General features: G+C 39.0%; 1 long non-coding RNA gene across 1 annotated transcript; it reads right to left on the bottom strand.

The window, feature by feature from the left end:
- Positions 1-884: 884 nt before the first annotated feature.
- Positions 885-4,693, bottom strand: LOC129457437 (uncharacterized). Its single transcript, XR_008649255.1, has 3 exons — positions 4,613-4,693; positions 3,760-3,895; positions 885-958 (listed from the first exon to the last, which is right to left on the bottom strand). It is a non-coding gene; the product is annotated as an uncharacterized LOC129457437 (long non-coding RNA).
- Between the last annotated feature and the right edge of the window lie 17,005 nt (positions 4,694-21,698).

The following is a 21,698-nucleotide window of genomic DNA, read 5'->3' as shown; positions in this document are numbered from 1 at the left end:
TACAAAGAAACCAATGCATACATAGTTTTATTTAACTGTTACATGCAAGGTGAAAGTCAAAATAAGCAGTGACTTATTACAGTAAAAGTTTATAGTTAAATAGAAGGTTGTTGTAGTAGACTTTTAAAGTGCATATGACTGATAAAATAATATGTTTTTCATGTTTTCCAAATTATTACTTGGTTTGGTGGGATAGTACCTGTAAGTTAAGTGGAAGTTTGTGGAAAAAAACATTGAAGTAGCAGTGAGTTTTAAAAAGTAATACCTCTATGTCATCAACAACAAAAAATCCTTCTAAAATACAGGTACAATGTATGCACAATTTAGTATAATCTCAAATGTATTAATATGTTAACTACCTTTTTGTCAAAAAGTATATATACTTAAGGAAACTAATTACTGTAAGAGAAATTTGTCTACTTGTTACCATTTTATCATGTGCAGTTTCAGATTATAAAAATGTAACCGTTTCACTTAAATTCTTAAATAGGGCCTAAGATTTTTATGTTTGTGTGGATTAAATGCCAAGATTGACAATATATAATCAATTATACAGTTATAGTTATAACAGTAATGTCATGCTGGTTGCACTGAAACAGAGCGAGTTTGTGATCTGTGCATAATTTGCTATTCACTACCACAACAAAGCATTTAATTTTTGATCTATATGAGACTGACTAATGTCATTATGATCTGTGAGAACTTTGTGAATTAATTGATATTATAATAGTATAGTATAAGCATAAAACCAAACTTGTTACATCTCTATCTGTCACATACCCCTTCACTTAATGACAGCATGGTGCAAAGCTTTTTGGGAGTTGTAGGCCAGTGGAGTGTAATGGGGAATAGGCCGGTGGTGTTGTATCTTCTCTCTCAGGTTCTCAGTGAGAGAGGTGGTTTCAGAGTTGCTCCTATTTCTGGACTTTTGTCTCTCAGCAGATGCCAACAACTGCTCCTGCAGAGAACACACGCACACATACACATGCATACTGTATGACTGTAGTTAATCAAGAGGCTTTAGAGTTACCATTTGAGTCAGAGTTAGATTTGTTTGTTTGAAATATTGAAAGAAATAATATGTATGTAATATATTTAAAATGCTTAAATGATTTTCTAATATTTCACAAGCAAACACACTGAACTGGACTTTGGAAAGTAGTACAATTCATTCCTACTTAGATGCAGTGAATAAAGGCCAGGTGAGAGAAGGGGGAACAGGTTTCACATCTACTGGTAAAAAAATAAAAATAAAATAAAACTTTAAGAATTCAAACCATTAGAGAGACATCATACATTAAGCTCCCCCTCAGCAAACCAATTGCACAGTGGTTAGAGTGTCTTTTCCCCATCCTAAACAGTTACTATCACTAAAGTGGGTAAATTGGGTGAAGTGTCTTACAGAAAGTGGGATTTGTACCAGCAATCATCTGGCTCTGGATTTAAAAGTTGAAATACAAGAACAAAAAGAAACACAATGTTGTAGACATGAACGGCTTCTCTCACTGTCTGGAATCTGTGACCCTTTGAGTGGTTGTATGTAGGATTGTAAGTCAGCTTCAACTGCAAACCAATTCTACTTGCGGGTAGAAAGTTACCTATACATGTTCCACACGTGTCTGGTAGTTATTCGTTCCCTACATCCAAAAGCAGTGGCTCAGGTTGACTCATAGTAACTGCAGGAACTCTCCATCTGATTTTTGTAACTGTGTTGTACTACTTGTGTGTATAATGATGACAAATAAAGCAGTTTACTATACTTGCATGAACAGAGGGGGTCTTCACCAGCTGGTCTTGGCATTGAACCCACAACCCTTGGATGAAGCAGAACTTTGGCTATTCTTGCCTTTCATTTGTCTGTTTTTACGGCTCACATTAAATGAATGTAATACAGTGCATGCCATTAAAATAAAGTAAGAGAACTCCATCAACAGTCCAACCACACCTTACAACCAGTAACCTCTGTGCCAATTACAGTTTAAGTGTTATGTTGTGGCTAAACTACTCATCTTGCTTATTTTGAAATGAAAAGACACTTTCTAGGACTTCAAATGGCAGACGTGACTGTCCTTACAAAAGCGAGCAGGGCTGGGCTGAATTGACGGGTGAGAGAGGGAAGTAGCGGTTAATTAAGAGAGGAATTTTAAAATGAGCACATATCGCTCCCGTGTACTCCGAAACAGCAGGAATCCACGATAAGCAGCTCATCGCACTCACTTCACCGGGAAAGGGGTGTGTTAGTGTCTGAGAGGAGATGAGACGCAGGGTGCAGAGGAGCAACTGTCCACGGATCAGCCTAAAGGTGATATAGACGTATTAAAAGTGTAAAATGTACCAAAGAGTAGGTAAAGAGTTGAAGTAAGCTAGTCCAAAATTATGTTACAATCAAAAACTCTCAATCCTACTTGCTTATGTACAAAGCAAGACAAACCTATGTATGAATTAGCAGGCCATAGCCTTGACTAATACAAAAGCTTGTCAGGACATTGTAAGCCAGTATGTCTCCCTTCCAGTTAAGTAACAGAAGTCTAGATAATTAGTAGTCTAGGTTTTGTTCTTAGGCCAGTAGTCACTTTCATTTTGATTCCTAACAATCCCATGGCTGGAAACAACAAGAGCCCATTGCCAAAAGGATATGAATCCTACAACTCAAATGTCAACTGTCTTTAAATGTAAGAGTTACATTATGTTATGGGTGTTAATGAGTATCAATAAAAGTACTTCTTCAGTTTGTTGTGTGAAATGTAGAGATGTTACTATCGAGCCTCTCAGCTCAACACTGTACCAACCCTATGAAGCGGAAGTGTTGCTGAGCATTGTTTCCATACGCACTTCACCACGCCAAAAATCACGTGACATGAAACCGAAGCCTCGTTACGTATTCATGTATCATAATAAACAGGAGAATAAGTTATAAGAGAATAAAAATAAAATGGAAGTGATAAAATTCATTCAGACAAAAGTCACAGAAAAGGGGAGTGGGGGTTAGAGGAAGGAGCGAGGTTCACAGAAGCTTTACATCATATCCACACAAATGCATTACAGACAAATCCAGCAGGTGTCAAATGATTTGAAGCAGTGTGTCATATTCAGTGCAGTTGTCTCAAAGTGGTTCAATGTTTCATGAGGTTTCGGTTTTACCATCACTAGTGAAATGTTGTCCATGTGTTTATACATTTTATGATGGGGCCATAGCAAAAGAAGAGATATCAAAATTAGAACACTTTTTATTTCCACATCCCTCTAATGCAAAGTTGTCCCCTCCATGCATGAGCTTATTTTCTTGGTTCAGAGGGGAACTTAATATGCATGAAACCAGCAAGATATAATGGATCAACAGGGAAACACTTGAGTTTCGAGATTTGCTTTTTGTAAGCACCCCAAAGCAAGTGTATTCTGTGAAAATGTTTCAATGGTCCTGCTCTACTCTTGCATTTAGTCCTGACATGAATTTAGGCTACTCTCAAGTTTAATTTAGGTCATAAAAAAATATATAGATTCAGTATATTTTTTATAATCTGGCATATAAACATCAACTTCCAAAACAGTTCTCATGTTGATATAACTCTGCGCGCCTCATAAGTGGAATAGGAGGAATAAAGAGTAAATGCGAGACGACAGGGGTGTAGGATGAATGTAGCCGGAGGTGTGCCATGGCCTCCCGCTGGCTGCCTGCTCTCCAGGAGGTGCTGAGCAGGAGCTAATTCGCTGACACTGTGTCACTTGTGATAATTGGGGGACGTCAGAACGCTCACTCACCTGTCTCCACACAGGTGCCTGGGCGCCGCAGACAGGGCCAGCTCTACATCCGTCTCTCTCCCTCCTCCTCTGGGCAACACGCACCTCCCAAGCAGCTGCCCACAGTCATTTGGAAGTGCGTTAAGTCATTAATGATCTTTAATAGGAAAAGCACAAGGTGAAGGTGGAGTTAGAAAGAATGTTAAAACTGTAAGATAAAATAACTGCATGCTACTACCATTAAACAGTTAAGCCACATAGACACCAGAATTGTCAAGAATTGTCAAGACACCAGAAGTGTCAAGAAAAAGAGGAGGTTCTTTGTTGCTGTTTATGACGGCTAATGTCAGAAAAGTTTACTCAAGTAGGGCTATGACAAACCAAATTTAGTAGCCATAGCCTACTGTAATAAATATACTAGGTAAGCTACATTACATTAAAAACCTTGTAGGTAAAATATTTTCTACCACTTAAATTTGTAGTTCAATCAAACTTACTATGTTTATGATAAAGCCTCAGTTCACCAGATGAGCTAAATTAGTTAAAACTAGTTAAAGTTAGCATGCAGGAGCATGCTAATTAGCATCTTTACTGACATTTTAAAATGCAAGGCTGATTCTACCATTAGCAAAAATAACAAGTTAATGCTAATAAAACAAATTTAGACATCCTGTTTACAAGTCATTCATGTTACTGTAGTAGCCTATGCTTCAAGCAGAGCCCAACACAAAATGCTGTTAAATAGCCTGCTAGCAGACAAGCTGTGTAATTTAATACAGAGAAGCTAATTGTTACAAAGTGCAGTGTTAGTGAGTTGTATGCTAGTGAGTCAGCATGTCAGCTACATTCAGCTGAGCCAATTAGCTGTACTTACCCACTATTGGACTGAGGACATGCTGCTTTCTGTAGTCTGTGGAGAAGAGAGCACTGAACCTGGATTAGGACCATAGCCTACTCTAAGTGCTAGCCTCATATCCAAGAGAAGTACGTAGAGTAGGTAACAGACATTAGCCTACCACAGCCAAGCCTGAAGGCTGCATGCAGTAGTGCTACCGCCTTAACATAATAAATGTACAAATAAGACTAAATAGCCTTCTCTTTAGGCTCAATGCAATGCAATTCAGTTTTCTTGTAAGCTCCCCCTGCAGTGCCACTGAGCCCCCCCAGGGGGCAACGGACTTTGGGAACAACCAGCTACACTTCAAATCTCATATCCCAGTGGTTTTCACATCTAGAACTTTGATGATGCCATACTTCCAGATGAGGAAGTAGCGAGAGCTAGTTTTTCCTCTTAATAACATTGTACTTTGCCATGAAATATCCAAAATGTAAATGCACAAATGCTCAAGCTGATCATTTCTATCAATGACTAGAACCAAGATCTTGTTGAATTACAGCACAAGTCTGCATTGTAACAAAATACATTTCATCTGTATTACATATTATTGGCCTATAGAATACTGTGATGTCATCTGAAACCCAGCAAATCAAGCCTGAATAAGTAGCCTTCACTCTTATAAATGTACACACGTTGCATCTGAATGTTAGGCCTTTTAGGTTATTCTTTACATTAAAATGATACTGTCAGGGTAGTCTAACACTGTGAGTCCATAGTGATAAGGACCAAGTTTTGGGAGTCTATGTTCTAAATCATCATGCCTGTTTTATGCAAACATGCAAATATATCTTTGGCTAAGTGTGAAATGTGACAGAGGAATAAAACTCCTTGAGGATGTCAGATTGGAGGCACAGACGGCGCGGCGCAGGCGGTGGAGGGGGCACTTGTGTTATGAGGCGCGCCCTGACAGCCAAACCACTTGGGAGTAATGGTGTGTGAGGCTAATATTTCCCCTGTCTTCTGTCAACCCTGAAGGAGAGGCGGGGGCTCACTTGTTGTCGCCGTGTGGGGGGGTCACCTGTAATAGCGCGCCCATTCCACACTCATTACACCGTTTACAATTACTGCTACCTATCGCCATCACCCCTCGCACCCCGGCTCCCCCCAGAGGCCAGGCCGGACCATTAGTGGCACAACTCAAATGAAGTGGATAATTGTGTCTCTCTGTGGTATATCATGAGACAAGAGAGTCATGCAAGAAAAGAAAGGCCAACGTGTGAGAGGGGGTGAAGAGAGGAACTGTAAAGGAGAGGTACAAGGCAGTTCTAAAGGGGTTTTATAGCCAATTTCAACTTTCAATTTTGAAGTTTGAAAAAGCTGTGACTTACATTAATTTAGATTTTAATGTTTTCTGTTTCAAAGGTAGTTTAAAAAAGACCAACTGAATGGAACCATAAGCCTAAATATATATCACACCCAACATGAATCACAAGTAAAAAGGGCTCAACTGCCTTCTTTGTTTGGACATGTCTGGTCGATCAAGCTACAAATCCTACATTCCCCAAAGTAGGCTTTTCAAAGAAGAAAGGAAGATACAGATAAACAGTGTATGGGCCACAGATGTGAAATTAATACACAATTAACTCTTTTATTTCAAACTAACTGATTGAGCAGAGGTTAGGATAAGCTGAGGGTGTCCTGGTTAGATTATCTACATTTGAGGAGGGTTGTGTCTCCTATTGCATGTGAAAAAAAAACTGTATTTGTGTGTGTGTTAGGTTCTCAAGAAGATGATGATGATCAGAAAGCAGAATGAACCTCATATGAGTCTCTCATTTGGGTTGCAAGCTCTAATGCTGAAATCCAGTTGTTTTAAACCTAAAAGAGCTCTCTCTGATCTGAGTCACTACCTAAACTCCATCGCCAATCAGCCAATCATGAATCAGTGCTAGTGAAGCCATGAGTTTTCACATGAGGCACGGCCTGTTCATATACTGAGAATAAAACAATTGTGCGTGTCCTGCAGTTTTAGACATTGGCAACCCGGTTCAGCTGTGATTGTATATTTTTTTTAAACATTAAGCTATAGTAAGGCCCATTATACAGTTGCAAGTTTTGAAGGGTTCTAAAGAAAGTATCTATGGCTCCGTTCTGCTCATTACATGCCGCCCGTGTTCATTGCTAAAGCACAATAGACACATAGACACTTCACACCTTCAAGCCCCTTTCATGGGAGAGGTGGAGCTGCCTGCCACAGATCCACTATACCTCTGTCCCTGGGTACCTCCACTAGCTCCAGGGCTAACAGCTATGGTCTGATAACTGATCACAAGACTCAAGTTAAGCCGGTGACAGCTAGCATCTCCGCACAGGAAGCCTACCGCCGTGCATCCTCCGTTCAAATCTTATATTTTGCACATATGGGTGGGAAAACAGAATTCATGCATGAAAAAGCAGGCAAAGCAAAAATATAGAGATTCATCTGGTGGCATGTTAAATATATGATGAAGGCCAATGATTTTAGGGCAAGCCCAGAAAGACTTGTCAAACTTTGTGCTATTACTATCCTTTGTCTTAGCCGGGTTGTCATGTAAGGCCCGCTGTACCCGTATGAAATATTAATACTGCATAATAACATTCAAAGGGGAATAAAGCGCAGTGTTAATTATTTATAGCATGTGTATTCAAGACGCCGTTCTTTTTTTCCACACGCACCAAAATATTCCCTGACAGTTGCCACTCGAAGGAAGACAATCCCCACAATGCACTGCAAGAGGCGAGGGGCGACAGTCGACTAAACAGTGATGCAAGTTCCGCGAAACATCTAACCTACATTTCACAAGATCAGAATGTGCAAACTCTCTGTCGGCTGGTTTTAAAAGATAGGGAAGAAATCTGTGTGGAATAAACATTTACTGTCAAACGGATCAAAAATGCATCGCAGTTACATAATGTATAGTGTTCTTATTTACAAGTATGGGTTAAAGTTGTCTTATCTTTTTCAAGTTAAGGAATATTATGAAGTTTGATAGCAAAAAGTGACAGCATTAGTGCAAGTCTTTGGACGTTGACCTGGCATTGAAGTCCGGATGACTCTATATGCTATTATAGTAAAGTAACATGACCTATTTTTGTCTGCAGATAAGCTACAAGGTAGACATGATGAAATCCAATATTTTTTCTGATAACAATTGTAGTGTTTTATTTATTCTTAAACATTTCTTTCTTTCTTTATTCTTTATTTGTCAGGGAGCATGTACAAATTCATTAATCTTATAAAAGAAATGATGATTTAGATCAGACCTACTGCTACTTTTGATCTGCAGTCCCTGGGCAGGTGAACACATGGCACATGATGATCAGGAAGTGCACATTAGCATGCTACTTGTTGTTAGCTTTACTGTGAAGGTAAAACTCCGCACTGGTTTCTGAGAGCTGTGAAAAGGGCTTTGCAGGTGAATAATTATAGGATTTTTGGAATGCGTAAGGTAAGTGAGGAGTAACTTTGGACAGCTGCAAATCATTTAAAAGGGACTAGTTTTATTTTTCACGTTTTTAAGAAAATCAGTTACAGCACCTTTAAATGGGAATTCACATTACCTAAACCCTAGCATCTTCAGTCAATCACTAATCAGTGCAGCCTCTACAGCTCAGTGAGGGAATTCTGGAGGTTCTGAGCTTTCGCACAGGACATGGTTTGTCCATATAATGAGAATGAGAAATATGTATGTGTGAAAGTGTCCAGACATCTTTGTATTATGGTAGAAGTGTGTTGTCTTGAATGGCGTGGCAAAACATAATCCAAAACTATGTTGCTGATAAGAGAACAATACTATAACATGCTAGAAAGCTGGAAAACACCAATATTGGCTCTTTTTATTCCATTCACTCCACTACATAGTATTAGACAGAAAAGAGTGGTAACATCAGTGTATGAAAAAAGAGCAGAGGCCCTGGTCAGCTAATTGTGTGTGTCCACGTCATAAAGACATCAGGCCTCAGTCGACTGCTCACTGATGAGGGGAAACGCTCGCTTAGAGACGGAGCATATCTCATTTACTCCATTTCTGTCCCATTTATTCTCTATTTGCCCAAGGCCAGTTAATATGCATGATACTCGCCTGCACTGGGGGTGTGTGGAGTCTACTGACCACAGCTGAGAAGGCATAGCTTTAGGGGCATATGACAGGTTTGCACGTCTTTATATCTATTACTTACAGTCTCTTACAGTGAAGAGGCAGTTTGTGCAGAAAAGTTGAAAATAAAAGTTGAAAATGACAAGTAGCTCCACCATCTATGTTATGAATAAACAAAATTCCATACAAAATACAAAGGCAATTTACATGACCATTTGTTTCTGACAGTTAAAACCTTCATTTAAAGCACCACTGCTTAACTTTATGGAGGCCGCATGTCACCTGCATGACTCCATAGAAATGAGTAATTAAAACCATACTTTGGAACCTTCTGTATAGATGTCAAATCATAACTATTGTGTAAATGAGCCCCTTTGTACTGTACACCGGTGCTTGATAACAATTAAGGAATTACCTCTTATTTATGTCACATCAGCTGTCTATCTCCTACCAAGAATTAAAATGTCAAACTAGGAAAATATGAGCAAAATCTTGAATGTAAATGTGTTAACTATGGTGAATTGAGAAGTCCAACCTGTCATATGCACTTTAAGACAGGAAGCTTTCGCCAGACAAACCATTTGAGTGTCAGTTTACAACAAATCTGTAGAACGCGAGAAAAACTACTCCCCTACTCCTTCACTGTCTATGTCTTTTAGTTTAATTCAGTTGGGCCTTTCAATATCTTATTTATGACACAGGAAGCATTCAGCCAATTGCATTATAGGAAGTGTGGAGAGGTATGGGCTGGCTTCTTTCAGTACAAAGTGAGATAAAAGCAGATAAAATAGATGTGCTTTTTATTCCATAAGAGGTAGTGCATTATGTGGGTTTCAGAGTCAGAAATCAAAATAACACATTTAACTTAACTTTAGCTGCATTTCCTCTGGAGCATTACTTTGCAGGTCAGACCAGGGCAGAGTCTACAACAGATACACTTCTGTGCAATAATTTACTTCAGGGGAGAGGTACAGCGTAGAGGGGCTGTGGCTGATTTACAGTGCACAAATTATGCATTTTTAGAGATTTTAAATATACAGTAGACTAAAAAAATTCACATTATGGCTTTGAACTTGCCTCGATCCATGATTACAAGCAGGTGATGCCATCAGACCAAGTTACAGGTCAGATCTGTGGAAAGGCAGATGCGCTCAAGGTATTTATGAGCAGTAAAAACACATAGCTGAATAAATGCTTGAATGATACGCTTAATGCCAAACTGTGGAAAATTCCAGACGTAGGATTAACAGGACCCTCCACCAGACATGCTTTTCTATTGGTATGTCTCATTACTATAACTTAATTATATCTAAAAGAGACACTTATACTTTTCTGTACGGAGTTTACTCAACCTGTCTATGACTAATCCTTCAGCTTGGTACTACAGACACAGATCCTGTTTCTAAATGTTGAAGGGTCCTTAGGCAGTGCTACAGCTGGCCAGTAGCACAGGATGAGGGGTGGTCCAAATTCAGAGGTCAAACGTCTTTATGGATTTAACAAAGTACCTGAACCTTCTTGACAACTTGGCACAAGACTCATAGCAAGAAGGTCATGGGTTCAACATCCAAGCCACACAGGGCCTTTCCTTGCGGCACTTTGGAAAATGTTGTATGTTTATAAAATGTGATACATAAATAAAGTTGGTTTAGATTTTCTGTGCTGAGTTTTATATACTCTCCCCATGTGCTCCGTGTTGTCACTACCTCCGAAAACATGTGGTTAGCTTATGCTGCATTCAGACCAGACAGTATTTCTGTGTCAAATGCATCTGTTTTACCAGCATCACGCAGCAGTTTGAGCGTTCACACGTCCTGCGTCAAATGCTATTGTTGGAAAAGCTGAATTTTTGGTGAAATTCACAGCTCGTTGACTCGTTTCAAGCGTCTGCCCTTAAATACAAAGGTGTCTAACATGAGGCCTTTGACACCGCATTCTGTATGTAGCATTAACCATAGTTGCAGGAGCAGTGTTTGAGTGGTTAGTGCTCGCCTCCAAGCAAAAGGGTGCCATGCTGTGCGACCTAAGGTACCAAGTTTACAATTTTCTCCTGTGGGTGGCTAGGTTTTCTTTGGGTGTTCAGGCAAAATCCTCCTGCAGTTTGCCATCCACTACTCCTGACAGGTTGTCCCAGCAACACTGAAGAATGGGTCAAATGCAGAGGACCAATTTTACACGAGATCATTTAGAAACTCAAAAAATGCAAAATGGATTGAAGCAACACCGTTTTGTGCGTCTCTGATCAATACGAATGCTATTGGTCTAATTTAGGTGTTTGATTTTCCACAAAAAATGTGAGAATGACTTACTAAAAGAAAACTGTTGTCTAATACTAACTAGTTTGTGATTGCAATGTTATGTAAAAGACTTTTTTAACAGCACAAATGAGCTCACCTGTTGTAATTCCATCTAAATCAGTTCTTTTTAGTGAGACTGTATTAAAACAAAGCTCAGATTAAAGTCTAACTTAAGTAACAGAGCTTCAAAGCAGTGCCTCTAGTTAGCATCACACCCCCAGGGAAAGTTGATGACATCAGCTCCAAAGTATCAGTACTAACAGATGAAGCACTGGGCTAATACTGATGTTACTAAAACTAATGTTCTATTAACCATTCTTCATTTGACAAAGCAGATTTTGGATGACAGACAGTAGCATACAACAACCTCTCTCTGATATATCAACTGAAATCCGAACACCATCACAGAGGCATAACAGGTTGCATAAAAAGTGGCCTGCCCATTCAAGTCCTCCTCATCCCCACGCATACTGTACATAATAGGTCAAATGTGATCGAACGGCTCTATCTGCAGTCATGGCGAGCCGGCATATCTCTTCTTTTTCCAGGAATTTCAATCAATAAGCAGTCACTAATGTCTTTGACTGAGTGAGGCGCCTGAATCCATATTTAAATAACGCAAGGGGGGGTTGGGTTATTGTTGCACACATCATCTCCCTCCAGTCATATGTGATTAGGCACGACTTCTTCACCCGCTAGAAAAAAAGAAAACGATTGAGTGTAGAGAAAGCTGTATTAAACAAATGGTGCATATACGTACATTTGAATGCCCAATCTCTTCGCCGCCAGTTTGTACTTTTTAACATGTATTACTGGCTTCCGTTTCAGATTCCCAGGCATTTCGTCGCAGCCAAGCACAGGGGGAGGTTGCCAGATAAAACATAATAAAATGACACATTCCTTTACTGAGTAGCACCGCCATGATGGCTCCGGGCGCTACCTTTGTCTCTATCACAGCGATGACTAAAATCAACCATTGTAACATGACACCCCCGATTTCATGCAATATGGCGGATTATGGATATGAATTGCGACGCTCCGCTCCCAGTTTGCTTTGTGTTCCGATTTCCAAATTAGGATTTTCTGCCTTGGTAATGACACAGAGTATTCTCTTAGTCAAATCAATGGCAGCTATTTATATAAGGGTGGTAATCTCTGAGCCCTTTGCTTAAGTGCCAGAAGAGGGGGATGGAATTTAAAGTAATGCAAAATGAATGAAAACAAATTGGCTTTATTTTGGCTATTTGAAGGTTCAGCTTGTAGTGTTAGTCACAGGAATACAGACCAAGAGGGTTTCATAGCATTTTAAAGCACTTTCCAATACAGTAATGTGTTGTGTAGTGCAAAAATTAAAGCTTTTTTCCATTTACCATAATGAAAATGCAAAAACTAATATCATTTTATATAGGCTAGTGTTATGCTACGAATTCAGCTGCCTCTCTGTGCCCCACCAATGTCTCACTTGCAGCATTCACAGAGGTGGAGGACACAGTGTATGGGGCTCAGATTGAACCACAAAACTTATAGTTCTTATAATACCAAATGAGCCACTGTTGCTTTCTCACACAGGCTGCTATTTCCTATTTTTCACAGCCATCTATTTTCTGTAGATAGTTCTGATGCATAAGAGAATGTAGGAAGTCAAGCTGCGTGTTAGTTCTATGTTATAGCTCTATATATAAGTTAAGTACTTATGAAATATTGAAATACTTGTAAACATTAAACATAAACAGAACATATTAAAAAGTAACAAAAAGTGTACTTACATAATCCTTACACATTTAACCTAAACAGCTGTGGACACATCCTCCCTATTCATAGCAGTATTGATATAAAGTAATTTTGTTGGCATGACTAATTCTGTATTAGTGATTCAAATGTTAAACTCTTCTCATTTTTGGTGGAAATATCCCACAATGTCCCTTTAAGCTCAAAGACACCATCCAATAAGCAGGCCCTCCCCTCGTCTACTCATTCCTCTGTGTCTTGCGTTTCAACAGAACGGGGCATGAATGCTTGACAAGTAGGCTATCATCCAAGAGATCATTAAGCACAAGGGTTGAAGTGCCATCTTCAGTGCCATGGCAACAGGGTTGAGAGATGAGATAAAAACAATGTGAGGCAGGGGGCGGAGCATGTGCGCGGCTGAACGATTGCCTGTGATGGATCGATGGATCTCCCTCTGTCTGTCAGAGCACAGTTGAACAGGAGGGCAGGGATAAGATGGGGGAGAGGTTGGACTGTCCTAAAGGATTCAAAGGTGCATTAAGTTGATATAAGGAGGGGCTAGACTGCTCTTTAAAGCAACAATTATCTCTGGCACAAGAGTCTAGTTGAATGGGCCAAACAGTTTTCCATCAGACACAATGTAGAAAGAATTGTGCTATTGCTTTTGAATATAATATGTGACTGCTGAATCAAAGGTGCACAATGTAACGTTTGTGATAAGAGGGTCCGCCACCTGTTTATCTCCAAACAGATGTCATAGCTTGGCCTAGAATATTCCATAGCATGGCATTTCAAGTCAGTACTGTTCTCTGGCAGTGTACAAATGCACAATGCCCCACCAGCCATAGGGGGCCCCACAAAAGGTGAGTGTCTATTGCTTAGAACAATATCAGCATATTAGGGATATATAATGTGCTACCGAATCATATTTCCAGTGTGCCTGCTTGTCCAGAAAAAAAAAATCGATTCCACATCTTAAAGTGTAAAGGTTAGCATTTTTATTTTATTCTTTTTATTTTTATTTATTATTCTAAACAGTACTGTATGACACTGTAGATGCTTGTGATATAGATTTTGGCAAACTGAAGGCCCCTGAAGGCATCTTGTACAGGTCACAGATAAATATTATTAGTTTTTGGTTCCACTTCTGTCCAAACTGTTATGCAGCCACATAAAATTGGACAGTTTATTTCAACTCCTCCAAATGAAATCAAATGATCAGGGTCCAACAACAATTGTACTTTTACTTTTATAATTTTTACAGAGATCGTGGGTCAACTGAGAGTTTGACAAAATCAACCACAACTTTTTCAAATCAGAGAGATCCTTTTTGACCCACAGCATTGTATTATAAAAATATTCATAACATCATTTATCAATTTAGTTTCTGCAAGAAGCTGTAAAACATATCAGCTATGACATAGCACCACACCCCAATGGCACTGCGGTTTAAATCCTTTATATTGATTTCTAACCAACGTGCTTGTGGCTAACTGTCTTTAACTGGCTATATACAATGACACGATATAATATGTGGTTTAAGCTGTAAACTACAAGTCATCTTTGTATGCCATTTGTGCCAGATGTTCCCCTGCCGGATGGACTTATAAGGGATTTGCTCTGAGCCCCCAGCTGTTGTGGAAGAATATATATGACATAATTTATACAATATGTTCTTTCAAGACTATGCATTTGTAATGATAGATAGACACACTTTTGGGTCATCATTCTTCAGGTAATTTGTACCTTTGGATTCTTGTAACTAAAGTTGTCAAAAAAAAAAATAATTGGTCCTAAAATTTATGTCGAATCAAAATGTTCCTTTAAACAAATAAATTGCATAAAACAGGATAAAGGATAGGATAAAGTTGGAGCTTTTCAGAGTAGTTTTAGAATAGTTTTGATCTAGATCAGAACTTGTACAGTATAAGAACACATAGTAATGTAAAGTATCACAGCCCCATCCTTTGAGGAACTGTTGTGTGGTATTATTACTATTATTTTGTGTGTAGGTGGAGTGTGGTGGAGTTTGGTGTAGTCCTGGTGCATGCTTCAACCGCCCGACGCACTGCACCTTTAAAAGCTTATGCACGCCAGGAGCTCATACTGGCTAATCCATTCTCTTTATATTACTTTAATTTACAACATACAACACTGCACACACACTTCTCAAGTCACACACTCACACTTACACCCCTGACATTTACAGACATCCACGCCTCGTAAAACCTTTCTTTAAATTAATGCATTTGTTAAATAACTTGATATGTTCTTTGGCGTATTTTCTGTCATGGCTTGGAGCGGGGTCATGACGAAGGAAACTACTATTATTTTGTGTTGAAAATCAGATTGTAAGAGTGGCTTTGGAGGAATACTTTGAAAATGTATGCAGTTACAGAATACCAGCGTTAAAATGTATGTAATGTGTCAATCCTAACTTGTGTGATCAAATGCATGTGCAGTGTCCTCTGATTTAAGTAAAGTAACCAAATGAAAGAGTAACAGTACTGGACAGTCACAAGTTAGTATTCTGGATATGTATTTTCAGCACATGTTTTTAGTTTTCTTCCCAAAAAGTTAGTTTTCACTGTGGTACTGGAATCTGTATTGAATATTAAAGGCTCTGTACATGTATTAGAGCAAAATTTTTCTCGTTCTTGAGGTCAAAATATGGCAGCTGCATGTTGTCTGTATCTAAGCGTTTTATTGTCTAATAATCAGGAATTGTACATTAGCAGCTAGTTGTTGTTAGCTTTTCTGTGAAGACAAAATTTTTACAGCTGTGAAAAGTGCTTATAAACTCATCGCTGTGAATAATTAGAAAGCTCATGATGCATAATGTAAGTGAGGAATAACTTTGGCCCACTGCAAACTCTTTAAAATGCACTAGTTCTGTTTTAAAGTCGGATACACTGCCTTTAACTATCAAAGTCTGTATCGAATATCAAGCATTTTCTTAAGCATCAAAGCGTCGAGTTTGAAATTGCAGTATCGTAACAACATGTAACTGCAAAATATACCTGAAACCTTCTACCTTTCCCTCTGTGTCTGGAAGTCATAAGCCTTTTCTGTCACATTTAAAGTGAGTGTGCGTCTAGTCCTGGTATCTATTTACTTTCCTCTTGCCACAACAGCTTTTGGGAGAATGATAGAGGTGAGCTGAGACGTGAGCGAGAAAGAGAGAGTGCATTATCTATCTGCAGCTGTCAGCACTGTTTGAACGTTTTGTTGCCAGAGCTCCACGGGGCTCTTCCTGAATGCCACCAGGTTATGTCTGCTGGCTTTTTTTCCATTTTAGCATTTTCAAATTCTTTTTGAAGGATATGATAAGCTCTCTGTCTACCTTTGCAGTTTGGGGGCGGCCGACGCATTTTTGCACACACACGCACAGTTACGGTAACAAAACATAAAAACGTAGTTGGCTAAGTTCTCCGTACACATGCTCATCAATCCGTTGAAAGCAATCTGTCGGGAAATCTTTAGCTTTAAACAACACAGTGTGAATAGGGGATGAGGCGTTTTCAGAGGGGAAGGGTAACCGCTAGCGACTTAGCCATAGCTGTCTTTAAGCATCCCAGAGTGTCAATAAGGATTACAGGAGAGCGCTTTTATCTCTTCAAACACAAGCGACCAGTCACTCATTTAAATGGAGGAACAATGCAAGGTCTGCCTGATAAATAAGAAAAAGAATACACTTCCATAAATGCGTTCAAATCCCAACTCCATTCAAATTCCTGGAACCATATGCTTAATTTAAAAGATCTAATCTGTGGTTTTGTATTGCTGAGCCAACTCGCACCCGGCATACCTTTGTGCATAGTTTTTTAAGACCTCAAAGGATAAACACAGTACCTATTGTTACTAGCGACGCACCTTTATCCCCAACTTAAGACCCCAGTTGCTTTGAGAGTACTTTTGGATATTTTGTTGTATATGATGGATCCAGGAATACTGGATAATCTGAGAATGTGACATGAATGTGACGTGAATGTGACACACGAAAAGGTTTTTCAAATCAGAGGGATCCATTTTGACCCTTTGTTGACCTTTTGTCACTTTACAGAGCACATATTATGCAAATTGTACTTTTTTTGAGCTTTTATCCATGTTAATGTTATTCCCTCATCAACAACATAGCAGGAGCTGAATTTTAATTTCATGCTTGTTTAGTAAGTCCGGTCTGGTCCGGTCTTAAAGAAAAAACCTGATTTTGAATTTCCATGGATTGTTACATCACAGGTAAAAAGAAGGAACCAAATTTGACCATTTTTGCATTAAATCACGTTCATTATAACTGCATGCTTCTGTTAGCATGTCAGAAAAAGTTGCTAGATCTAGCTAGAGATTTTTCAAACATAATAACCCCAGTTCCAAGTATTGTAAAAATACTGTAGAAACAAGGTGTCTATTGTTTGAAGATAGCTATTACTTTACATTTTAATAAATGAAATACCAAAGCAAAGGTACTCAAAAGCATCTTTAAAGACCAATAGCATTTGTTCTTTAAATGGAGAAACAATGCAAGGTCTGCTAGATAAATTTTAGAAAAAGAATATACTTCCATAATATACTTCCCATTTCTGAGCCAATTCACACCAGGCAAATCTTTGTACACATACTTGTTTAAGACCTCAAAGGATAAACACAGTAGCTATTGTCAGTGGTGACGCACCTTTATCCCCAACTTAAGACCCACAGTTGCTCAGAGAGGGCTCCTTGGCAGATGCTGTATGCAAAGCAGGAGAGCGGAGGGGAGCACGTTCGACAATAGACACATTATTGCATTTCAAGCAAGCCTTCCCAAAACGATGCGCGGCACAATATTAAAGGTGACACAACTGTATTTACTCCTACTTTCAATAGACCTAAAATAACCCCGGCAAAATCAAAAAAGACGCGGCAATAACATCCGTGAGGGAAGAACAAATAAAAGCAAATTTTGACATTTTGCTTTTTTGACGCGTTCCATTTATAGGTCAGAGGAAACACTAGCCGACCTCTCATTGTTTCTTAAATGCCATTTGGATAAGGCGCGGGAAGCCGGGAATTAATTAATGCGTGGGTAGCTGCCACTGTCAAGAGGCGGCGCATTAAAATCAATGATTAATAAATTCAAAACACACAACAAACTCAGCTGGGAGAGGAAAATAGTATTGTGCGCGCCATAGGAAGTCGCCCCAGAGCAGCCGCGATCTGAACGAGCCGTCCACTCAGATGGCTAATGGAAAAGTAGCCGGTGCCAGCTGTGTGCCTGTGAATAAAATCACTTTAATTAAAGGAATTACAATGGGAAAGGAAGCAGAGTGGTATTGACGGAGCGAGCGCGTACGGCCCCCACGTGCACGCCCATTCACACGCGTTATGAAATCCCGTAAAGATTTAAAAAGAACAGAATGCCTTTGTGCTCGTATTATTAAATAGGCCTAATCCGCACATGCTCTATTGTCCTATCCGCCTCTAAGATTTACACCAAATATGGCCCCCCCTTTTCTCACCGCGACATAGATACTTTAGTAATGTCTGGGAGCACGACAAAAGCGCGCAAGAACAAAGGCAAATATCTCTTGAACAAATAGCAAATCCCTAAATACAATTTCATAAGGTATTTGTTTGATTAAGCACGGACAACAAAATTAATGACGAGCAAATATTAGATCCTGCCGCAGCGTCTCGGGAGAATGGTAATAAGAGTGTTTTTATTTGATCTTTCAGAACGCGGGGAAAGAGCCACTTGCCAGGGGATTTTTAGAAGTCAGTGTATGCCTTTAAACGCTATGATATGCAGATGAGAGGAGTTACAAAAAGCAGAAATGGAGCTTTATAGTGTTTCAGTTGGGGATGTTTGATAGCAGTTTGTAGTGTGGCCCAATAGTTAGAAAGTGGTCAGTCAGAGAAGACCCACAGAGGTAGAACTGGACGTAAATATTTCTTCAACTTTCTCTATGCATGTCACATGGGTGAGGAAATGTATCAAGCTCTGATCCACAATATGAGATTATGTATAAAAAGTATATTGTCACAAGGATTCCTTTGCCATAACACCCAGCTCTATGCTCAACTGTTCTTTAAAGTTAACTCATAAGGCTCATTCAAGAAAAGGATCATGTGTTAATGTGAAACAAAGGAGCTCATTTTTCACCTATCATGTACAAATAAAATTTAGTGCTTCTCTCATTGAATCTGCAGAAATTCACAGTGTATTTCAGTCTCCAGTGATATTTTTTTCCTTTATTTGTTCCAATATCGACAGACCATGTGTTTCCCTGATTGGCCAATCCACCTGTCAGTCACTCCCATCTGAAGATGCTATTGCTTTGCCTGGAATATTCCACAGTATGGCTTTAAACGTATCTATCTTCATGAGAGGTAACTCCGCTTACAGTAAGCATGTGTGTTTTCAAAGCATCTTTTTGCAATAACAACACGTGTGGAATATTCCAGGCAAATCATTAACACCCCCATGATAACGGACCGCCTACTAGAAAACTTACATAGTGTACCTTTATTAAGTGAGGCACTAAACGATCCAATAAATGACTAGCTGACTTACTACAGCGCAATTAAAAACAGTGTTATTAGCAAAACAGACAAGCAAACCTGCCTTCCACTGAATATTTCCTATGCATTCACATATCCGTCTTCCTCATTGTGCTGCAAAGAGACAGGAGGGAGACTGTGGTTGGTCCATCAAGTGCCCCTGTATTAAATTAAAGTAGCCACAAGGGGGAGGCAGACCCACATTTAACACAGCATGACTGAAAGAGCAGCGTGTGCGTTATGGGCCCCCAAGCTTTCTGACATGCTTCTGGCAATATAAGGGCCCTTTAGTGACCCGGTGCGGCCCTGAACAATAACTGTCCATTCTGTAGCTCAAATTAATCAACATGCAATCACACTGTCTGGACCACGCTATGGTTTTGCATACTCCGAGCATGGAGGCTATTGTGTTGTGCAAGCTAAATGGATGAACATTTTTGGAAAATAGCCAGATTGTTTCTAATAAGTATAAGAATTGTAGTTACATTTACAATTTACTTTTTCAAATGGGGATTAAGTGAACGCCTGTTTAAACACCAGGAGAAATATGACCTACTAAACTTAAAGTTCTGAGACAAGCAGGTGGTTACAAGTCAGCTGTATGGACCCCGCTCAGATTAGCAGAGGTTGCATAGTTCACCTTCAAGAATCACAGGAATTTCAGAATTTTTTGGTTGTGCTCTGAACTATGGCCAGCAAATTCAGAATAAGATCCCCATAAATACACTACATGTTGGTGATTGCAGTGGATAAAATGTTATATATATATATATATATATATATATATATATATATATATATATATATGTATATATACACATACATATATATGTGTGTGTGTGTGTGTGTGTGTGCGTGTGTTTGTTTTTATGGATATATTTTTAAACCATCTTTATTCACACTTGTTTGAATCCTTTTTTAGTAAATTTGCCTCTAACTTAATTACCTCTCCCTCTAAGCCCCATAAAACATGTGGTTTTGGATTTCCCAGGATTATGATGTCACAGGTAAAAGTCCACTGGTCTCTCACGATGTTCACAAATCAAAATCTGAAATGGAGAATTTTGAGGTTTGCTGATTGCGACAATTCCAACTGCTTTTTAGCCTTTCAAGCCAGTAATGTTATTGTGGGAAATGGCTGTTTATATTGAATATGCAAGTCTAAATGTATAAAATATTGAAGAGTAAGAGAAGGGAAACTAAGTCAGATTGTGACATCAAAGTGGCTGCTAATATACACTTGTTTACATGGGATGGTGGCAGGGCCCATGGGGAGGTCTGGCCTGGTTTGAAACTGCAGTCAGAAGAGAAAACAACACTTTTAACACACATAAAACTCTCTACAGAGCTGTACAAATGTGTGTGATCAGACCAGTGGTATCACACTGGTGGGTTACATTCTGTGTGGCTCACTATATCCATCTCATTATCAATATAGTCTGAATGCAGCTTGGTGCTTTGCTGAGGTGGAAAGTTACTCATGTCAAATAATCAAGTTATGGTAATTGAACTTTTTCAGTAGATTTTCAAATCAGTACTTGTAAATTGGTATAATTCTAGCCATGTAATAGTACCGTACTCATTAAGTCCTATTATTTTCAATGTAGACATTTACAAGTCCTGGTGTACTCCGCTCGTTTCTAGTTTGTACACCTACAAACACAAATTACATTACTGGATCATCACCCATGATTGGCCAGAGCTTAGAGAGTACTCAGACTGGTTTAAAATAACTTTTTAAGATATAGAATGGTGCTAAAATTCAGTTAAAAGTAGTATCTAGTACTTTGAGTAATATTTTTCTTGCATCCTAAATACTTTCTCAAGTACATATTTGGTGGCAGAAAATGTACATTTTCACTACTCTCTTCATCCTTGAGATTGACTTGTAAATTGGAAGAAGACAGCAATTTAGACAAGTCTAACATGTTGGTCAGTGGTGTTTTTGATTATTTTTATGCAATATTCACTGCAGTAAATGTTTTAGATTTTTTGTTGTTGTATCTTTTATAGATGGTAATTAAGTGGTTCTACGCAAGAAACTAAATGAACTCGATCCTGAGCCTTCTTTGGGCAGATGGGTTCCTTTTTAATGGCAGTGTCACACTGACATCTAGTGGACTAAATTTTGTAGGCAGCAGTAATTCATTGCTGAAGCACCTCATCTAATATCCTTTCGAATTTTAACATAAAAAGCATATTTTTAACCAATATTCATGATGCAATGCCACTGACTCAGATATTTAATCTATGTATTCGTGCTCTTATCTCAGTTATCTTCAGTTACATGGATTTGCAAGATTTCAGCCCAAGGCTCCCAACATTAGCCAAGTTGCTAGAGCGGCCAGATACACTAGCCCGATCCCAGGTCCCACGGCTGCATACTGTCATTGTATACTATAAATGTGACCATATTCTATAAAC

Source organism: Periophthalmus magnuspinnatus, chromosome 3 (assembly GCF_009829125.3).
Source record: "Periophthalmus magnuspinnatus isolate fPerMag1 chromosome 3, fPerMag1.2.pri, whole genome shotgun sequence".
Taxonomy (NCBI): domain Eukaryota; kingdom Metazoa; phylum Chordata; class Actinopteri; order Gobiiformes; family Gobiidae; genus Periophthalmus; species Periophthalmus magnuspinnatus.
This window is presented reverse-complemented; position numbering and strand designations above follow the sequence as displayed.